This window comes from Bos taurus, chromosome 11 (genome assembly GCF_002263795.3).
Source record: "Bos taurus isolate L1 Dominette 01449 registration number 42190680 breed Hereford chromosome 11, ARS-UCD2.0, whole genome shotgun sequence".
NCBI lineage: Eukaryota > Metazoa > Chordata > Mammalia > Artiodactyla > Bovidae > Bos > Bos taurus.
Genome location: NC_037338.1, coordinates 96,246,996 through 96,256,025, shown reverse-complemented (window position 1 = coordinate 96,256,025; position 9,030 = coordinate 96,246,996). Strand labels below are relative to the sequence as shown.

Sequence of the window (9,030 nt, the reverse complement as noted above, 5' to 3'; positions counted from 1 at the left end):
TAATGAGGAGAGATCTGGGCTCAGAGAGGCTCATGCCCAGGGGCTCTGAGCTCCTAAGTTGAGGCCTGAGATTCCAGGACCAGTCTCTGTGCCGTCCAGGGGCTGAGAGAGGATGGATTTGCCTGAGGGAGTTTTCCAGGCCTGAAGGGCCAATCCAGATCCTCAGGATCTTGCCCAGGATTTGTTTCTTGTTGCTTGTCTTTAATGACTTTTCTTTCTAACTATACGTGCATTCTAAGTTGCTTCAGTCGTGCCCAACTCTTTGTGACCCTATGGACTGTAGCCCACCAGGCTCCTCTGTCCATGGGGTTTTCCTGGCAAGAATACTGGAATGGCTTGCCATTTCCTCCTGCAGGGGATCTTCCCAACCTAGGGATCGAACCCACATCTCTTGTGTCTCCTGCACTGACAGGCAGGTTGTTTACCATTAGCGCCGTCTGGGAAGCCTTCATTGTAACTAACGAGGTGACTGAACACAGCAGCTCAATAGTAAGAGCTCAAAGAGCTTCTGAGCATTGTGACAAGCTGTATGACTTTGGGGTGTGTTACTTAACTTCTCTGAGCATCAGCTTCCTCATTTGCGAAGTGAGGATCCTAATATCTCCCTCAGAGGGGCATTTTGAGAATAAAATGAGATCATGTGCTTCCGTCAGCATTCAACCATGAAAACAGTACTTCAACAGGTGGAATTTGATACAGGCAATTAACTGCACAGGTAACCGAAATACTGAGATGCCAATAGAAATGGGACAGAGACCCAGAGATCACTGAAGCAGACAGCCACCTTGCCACTGTGTGGGCAGCACAAAAGGAGGAGATGGGGTTCAAAAGGGGCCATGGGGGTGGAGCTGCAGAGACAGCATGGTCCCTATCAGAGGCTGCCAGGGCAGGACGACAGGGGGAGAAATACCCTGGCTTCTCCCTTCTCCTGCTCTCCTGTCTCCCCCAGGGCCTCCCACTGGCCATTTGAGGGGCCTGGGAAGCTCAGTTGCAGGGCAGGGCAGAGCTTTGCAACACCAGGCAGGGCGGGAATAACCAGGCATGGGTCTGAAACATTTGCACAGGCCCGGGGCCGCACAGTATGCAGTGTCCTGCCCAATCAGCAAATGACTGTGATCTCTATAGTGTTCACTATATTAGGACTATTTTGGTTCCAACAGAAATTCATTCAAACCAGATTCAACAGGACAAAAACGGAATTTAACAGAACACTACAGTGAAATCTCCTAAAACCCAAGGGCAGGACCAGGAGAAGGCCTGGCAGGATTGTCAGGTGTCCCCAGAGCATCCCTGCTGTCTCCTGCTTCTCTTTGCGAGGGCTGCTCCATACTCCTCATGGCACACAGGTTCCTTAGTCCACTGGGCAGAGGATGGCCAGAAACAGTTACCAGATTCAGACAGCCCTGGGATTCCTTAGTCTCTTTTCCAAATTCCTGGGGCAGCCATTCTGATTGGCCCAGCTTGAGTACCTGTGTCCTCCTGATCCAATCAGCTGTGGCCAAAGGGGTGGAGTCACAGGTGGGGAGCACAGACCCTCCTACCAAACTGTGTAGGAATTACAGAGAGCCTTAAAATGCAATGTATTGTTTTATTTTCGGATTCTTCTATTTCAGTGTCCCTACTCTTGTGTTTAGGGCTTCTCTTGTGGCTCAGCTGGTAAAGAATCCGCCTGTAATGCGGGAGACCTGGGTTCGATCCCTGGCTTGGAAAGATCCCCTGGAGAAGGGAAAGGCTACCCGCTCCAGTATTCTGGCCTGGAGAATTCCGTATAGTCCATGGGGTCGCAAAAAGTCGGACATGACCGAGTGACTTTCACTTTACTTTTATGTTTAACATAAATAATGCTGCAGCCCCACCCCCACATTTCTGCGGATGAATTCTTAAGGGTGACTCAGCTAATACCGAGAAGGCCCTTTACTGCCCCCTTCGCATAAATGCGCAGCAGCTGGTGGGACGTCTTTAAATGATTTGTTCTTGAGGGTTTCAGAAGCAAAAGACAACCAGGCCCCACTGCAGGCCATCCCCTCCGAGGTTTTATTTGGCTTTCTTACATATTTGTTTAATTAATTATTATTTGATTATCGGATTAATTATTATTCCAGACTCCAGTAATCCATAATGCAAAATCATACAGATGCTGGACTTAATTAAATGGACTTTTTGCCTCATTTGGGAGAAAAAGAGTTTATTTAACAAGAAAAGAAGGTAAAGTGGTTCAAGGCAGCCAGTTGGGACGATGTTTTTTCTTTCCAGTTTTTATTATGAGCTTTCAAAACAGGAAAGCTGAAAGGACTGCACACTGAACTCTTGCATGCCCTCCAGCAAGATTCAACAACGATTCATACTTTTCCCACTTATCTCTGTTTCTCTCTCTGGGTGTCTGTCTCTGTCTCCCTCATTCTCACTCTCTCTCTATATATATATATGTACACACATATATATTGTATATATATCATATATTATAAATTATACATATTAAAATATATAGCATTTATATATAAATATATATATATGTGCTGAATTGCTTCAGTTGTGTACAACTCTTTGCGACCCTGTGGATTGTAGCCCTCTTTGACTGTGTGGATCACAATAAACTGTGAAAAATTCTGAAAGAGATGGAGACCACCTGACCTGCCTCTTGAGAAATTTGTATGCAGGTCAGGAAGCAACAGTTAGAACTGGACACGGAACAACAGACTGGTTCCAAATAGGAAAAGAAGTACGTCAAGGCTGTATATTGTCACCCTGCTTATTTAACATATGCAGAGTACATCATGAGAAATGATGGGCTGGAAGAAGCACAAGCTGGAATCAAGATTGCTGGGAGAAATATCAATAACCTCAGCTATGCAGATGACACCACCCTTATGGCAGAAAGTGAAAAGAAACTAAAAAGCCCCTTGATGAAGGTGAAAGAGGAGAGTGAAAAAGTTGACTTAAAGCTCAACATTCAGAAAACTAAGATCATGGCATCCAGTCCCATCACTTCATGGGATATAGATGGGGAAACAGTGTCAGACTTTATTTTGGGGGGCTCCAAAATCACTGCAGATGGTGACTGCAGCCATGAAATTAAAAGACGCTTACTTCTTGGAAGGAAAGTTATGACCAACCTAGATTGCATATTGAAAAGCAGAGACATTACTTTGCCAACAAAGGTCTGTCTAGTCAAGGCTATGGTTTTTCCTGTGGTCATGTATGGATATGAGAGTTGGACTGTGAAGAAGGCTGAGCGCTGAAGAATTGATGCTTTTGAACTGTGGTGTTGGAGAAGACTCTTGGGAGTCCCTTGGACTGCAAGGAGATCCAACCAGTCCATTATGAAGGAGATCAGACCTGGGATTTCTTTGGAAGGAATGATGCTAAAGCTGTAACTCCAGTACTTTGGCCACCTCATGCGAAGAGTTGACTCATTGGAAAAGACTCTGATGCTGGGAGGGATTGGGGGCAGGAGGAGAAGGGGACGACAGAGGATGAGATGGCTGGATGGCATCACTGACTCGATGGACGTGAGTCTGAGTGAACTCCGGGAGATGGTGATGGACAGGGAGGCCTGGTGTGCTGCGATTCATGGGGTCGCAAAGAGTCCGACACAACTGAGCGACTGAGCTGACTGAACTGAACTGAGGCTCCTCTGTCCATGGGATTCTCCAGACAAGACTGGGGTGGGTTGCCATTTCCTCCAGCAGGGGATCTTCCTGACCCAAGGATTGAACCCAAGTCTCTTATGTCTCCTGCACTGGCATGGCAAGTGGGTTCTTTACCACTAGCACCACCTGAGAGAAAAAAAGAGTGTATATATAATATATGTAAATTACTTTCCTGGGCCATTTGCAAGCGAGGGACAGATATCATGACGTTTCACCCACAAATTTCTTTTCATCTCCTAAGAATAAGGACATTCTTCTACGTAACTACAATGCTATTATTATGCCAAGAAAATTAACAATGATTCCATAGTTCCATTAAACATTTCAGAAGGACTAATTCAAATTTCAGGGAGACTAATTGCCATTGATAAGCAATTTCAAGAAATAAATAATATATATAAAAGTACCCGACATAATGTCTGGCACACATAGGAACTTAGTAAATGTCAGCATCCCCTGCCCCCACCCTCTGCCCCCCCCACACACGAATTTCCATCACCACCATTTTTAAAACCACTGAGTAACTACAAGCAGCATGGTTCAATGTGATGCGACATCAGAAGAGCATGATCAGACCACCGGAGCCCCAGATGGGGCTCCCCCAACTCTTCCCCGCAGACACTGAAAGCAAGAGGAAAATTGCTGGAGACAAAAGACAGAGTCACAGGGCGCTGAACTTGGCCTCACCAGCCTCGTAGTAATGGCGCCAGGGAGGGGATCGGTGCCAGCCAGTGCTGCTCAGCCACGACGTGGCAGACAGAGCTGGGCTCCTGGCCGGGGTCCCTCCACTTACCAAGGCAAGAGTGGGGTTTTTTTTTTTAATTGTTTTCAAAACAGATTTCATGTGGTCCCAAAATGAGACCATGATTGTAAATTAAAGTGTAATTAGCCTTTACGCTTTTATATTCATTAACTCTTCTCTGTTAATGATGCTAGGCTGGAGCAGAAGCCCTGCATTACGAAACCACATCCAGGAAATAAAATAGTGATTTAGATAATGGCCACAATGCATTGCTACTTACACATAATTAAACAAATGCTCCATTTAAACTTGGAAACATGACTGAATGTTGATTAACCCTCGCCCAGCAATTCTGCTCGGAACTGGGGAAGGGGAGGCACCGTGAGCTCATCCGTAACAAAGTGTCTGGACCAGTCACGTGTGCCCACTACACTGCCAGCCATGCCCACCAGCCCCACCTGTGCCGGCTGGGTGGCTACAGGTCTCATGCCAAGGACTGTGGCCGTGGATGGAGGTGACCGTGAAAGTTATCCCGGGACCACTTAAGAAACCACAACACTAAGTGAAACAAGCCAGACACAAAAAGACAAATATTGTATGATTCCAAATTTATAGAAACAGAAAGGAGAAAGGTGACCACCCAGGGGCAGAGGCTAGTGCTTAATGGATACAGCATTTCAGCTTGGGGTGGTGAAAGATGTTGAAAGATTCTGGAGATGGATGGTGGTGATGGTTACATAACAATGTGCACACACTTAATGCCACTTAACTGTATCCTTTAGAATGGTTAAATAGTAAATTTCATGTATAATTTACCACAATTTTTTAAAGCTTATTTAAAGCATTAGGAAAAAAGGGAAAAGTCACCACACCCCAACTCTACTGCCCACAAATACGAAAAGTCTGAATCTCACCTTCTCAGAGATCAATTCACATGGTTCATCACGACTCTGATAAGACCTGACTCAAAGTTAGGAAAATGGAAATTTTTTTAGGTTTTAAAAATTATAATGAAGTATTGCTTAACATATAAGCAATAATTCAGACATATAATTCAATAACATATAATTCAGACATGTATTGACTAAAAAGTAAAGTTTCTGATTCTCAAACCCACTCCCAAAAAAGAAGCACCCAATAATTTTTATGTTTGTCCTTTTTCTACATGTAGCTTTTCCACATAATGTGTTGCTCTGCTGGGTCCCCCAGAAGCAGACCCTGGGACAAGAAAGGGAGGGCAGGTGGGAGATGTGGGGGGTGATCCCAGGAGAAATAAGTAGGCAATAAGACAAGGAAAGAGAAGACTAAAAAGTGCATGACCCTATCTATTATTTATTGCTGCTAACAAGTTACTCCAAAATCTAGTCACTTCAAACAATCACCATTACTTGACTGTTGATTCCTGTGGGTCGGGAATGCAGACAGTAGGGAAGAATTGCCCCTACGCCACCAGGGTCTGAGGCCTCAAATGGAAAAGTTCAAGGCTGGGGCTGGAGACATCACGAAGGATGCCTGCTCACACATCTGATCATTGATGCTGGTTCTCTTTGGGGGACCTAGCTGGGTGGGGAGCTGGAACACCCCAGGTAGCCTCTCCAGGTGGCCTGGGTTCCTGAAACATAGTGGCCAGGTTCTAAGAGCAACCACCATGCAAGTGAGAGAGAGAAAAGGGTGGGGGGCAGCGAGAGACCGAGAGAATGAAAGGCAGAAACCAGACTGTTAGGACCAGTCTTAGGAGTCACATTGTATCACCTCCACCACCTGTGATGAAGGTCTGCCCAGGCTCAAGCAGGCAGGAACGTCAATGAGGCATTGTAACAAGAACATGCTGTTGTTTATTCTCTAAGTCGTGTCTGACTATGTTCAACCCCGTGGACTGTAGCTCCTCTGTCCGTGCGATTCTCCAGGCAAGAATACTGCAATGGATTGCCATGCCCTCTTCCAGGGGATCCTTCCAACCAAGGGATCGAACCCACATTTTTATGTCTCCTGCATTGGGAAGCAGGGGTTCTTTACCACTAGCGCCACCTGGGAAGCCCAATGAGAGCATGTGGGAAATATGATCTGCCATGGCCAGGCTAAGTACATTTGCAGGCAACTGGTGCTTGATTCCAGTAGGGACCTCTGGGAGGTAGCCTGTCACCCTAATACTTATGGGATGGTCACTATGGGTCAGGCTTCCCAGGTGGCTCAGTGGTAAAGAATCTGCCTACCAATCCCTGGGTGGGGAAGATCCCCTGGAGAAGGAACTGGCAACCCGCTCCAGTATTCTTGCCTGGGAAATGCCATGGACAGAGGAACCTGGCATGCTACACTCCATGGGGTCGCAGAGAGTCAGACACGACTTAGCAACTAAGCCACACCACCGTGGGTCAGGACTGTGCTGAATGCACACACATTCTGTCATTTGCTGTGCAGTGGCTGCTGCCACTGCCCCATAATAAAGATAAGGCAACTGAGGCTTAGAGAACGGCAGGCAGAGACAGCCCATCCATCCACCAACTCCCATCTCTCCTGCTTCCCATACACACGGCTAGAGCACGTCTCCCAGTGTCCTCACGGTTAGGTGTGACCGTATGACTAAGCCGTCTGCAATGAAATATGGGCCAAAGTAAGGGGTACCCCGTCCTGGCCAGGGCCGTAGGTTGTCCCCCATGCGCCTGTGCGCTCTTTCTCCCATCTGGCCAGAATCAACATGCAGCCTTGGAAAAGCACCTGTTGAAGATGTCAGACTTTTTCTCAGTGTGGTTCCCTGAACCGCCTCCTGTAAGAGACCCCCCCCCATCATTTATCTCATCCCCCTTCAGCCTGTGTTAAGCAACAAACAAACCTCTGTTGTGTTTGCCCATTACATGCTCGGGTCTGTTTGTCACCACAGCGCAATCTAGTCTAACACAGGTGTGTAGTATGAGATGGAATCCTCTAAAACTGCCATGACAACTTTGTAAATCAACAATGGTCAAATGTTAGTAATTCCAGATAATCAACCTCACACACGCAGTTCTTTTCACTTGTTCACTCCTGCATAGTGTTCCACTTATTATTTAACCACTTATTTAACCACTCCCCCTTTGATGAACAGCTGTGTTTTTTCCAGGTATTGTCTTTACAAACAACACTGCAAGGACCATTCTTAAATATTTATCATTATGAGTTTTATGAAGCTGTCCATCAGACAGATTCCACAAAGTAGGACTGCTGAGCAGGTGCTGCACATTAAAAACTTTTATTTGTGTGTGCCCACTTTAGTAGCATAGATACTAAAACTGGAACAATACAGAGATTAGCATGGTCCCTGCGCGAGGAGGACACAAAAATTTGAGAAGCATTGCATATTTTTATCCTGTAATAAACCATGATAAAAGAATATGAAAAAGAATATATATGTATAATATATATTGTATAACTGAATACCTTTACTGTACATCAGAAACTAATACAGCATTGTAAATCCACTATGTTCAATAAAAAAATAAATCTTGGGACTTCCCTGGTAGTTTAATGGTTAAGACTCCAAGCTTCTGCTTTGGGGGCACAGGTTTGATCCCTGGTTTGGGAACTAAGATCCCACATGCCACACAGAGCAGTCAAAAAATAAATAAATAAAATATCTTTAAAAAATAAAATAATAGTCATGTGGCAGTTTAAATAAATCAATCTTAATGGATAACAAGGACCTACTGTATAGCACAGGGAACTCTGCTCGGTATTATGCAACAACCTAAATGGGAAAAGGATTTGAAAAAGGAAAGATACATGTATATGTATAACTCAATCACTTTGCTGTGGGCCTGAAACTATCGCAACATTGTTAACCAACTGTACTCCAATATAAAATAAAAAGTTTAAAACATAATAATATAGGACTTACTATGTGCTAGGCAGTGTTCTATGTTCTTGACAAATAGTACTTAATCCTTACCACAACCCTGTGAGGTAGATACTATTATTATCCCACTTTATGGATGGAGAAACAGGCCAAGAAAGCTAACTTGCTCAAGGTCATGCCCCTGGTACGCGGTGGAGCTGGGATTGGAGCCCAGGCACTGGGCTCTGAGCGGCTATTCAGAAGCACTAAGTCGTCTGCATGTGAGAGTGAGGCCCGCCCTGGAGAGGCCCCTCGGACTACAATGTGGCACCTGGGCCCGCCCAGGAGCCTGCACTCGTCCCTCTAAGGAAACGTGAGCAAACAGCAGCAGGGTCGCTGCTGCCGTGAGCACTGGGCCTGCCCTGGGGAAAGGGCTGCACAGAAGTTTTTTTTTTTAATTGCTTAATCATGTCTGACTCTTTCTTTGCAACCCCACGGACTGTAGCCCACTCTCTGTCCATGGGATTCTCCAGGCAAGAATACTGGAGTGGGTTGCCATTCACTTCTCCAGGGGATCGTCCAATTGAACCTGGGTCTCCTGCACTGTAGACAGACTCTTTACCATCTGAGTCACCAGAGAAGCCCCGCATGTGCTTAATAGAAGACAGCTAATAACCTCAGATATGCGGATGACACCACCCTTATGGCAGAAAGCGAAGAAGAATAAAGAGCCTCTTGATAAAAGTGAAAGAGGAGAGCGAAAAAACTGGCTTAAAACTCAACATTCAGAAAACTAAGATCATGGCATCTGGTCCCATCACTTCATGGCA

General features: G+C 45.6%; 1 non-coding gene across 1 annotated transcript; it reads left to right on the top strand.

Annotated features, from left to right (window-relative positions):
• Window positions 1-7,628: 7,628 nt before the first annotated feature.
• Window positions 7,629-7,732, top strand: LOC112448975 (U6 spliceosomal RNA). Its single transcript, XR_003037424.1, has one exon. It is a non-coding gene; the product is annotated as a U6 spliceosomal RNA (small nuclear RNA).
• Window positions 7,733-9,030: the final 1,298 nt, after the last annotated feature.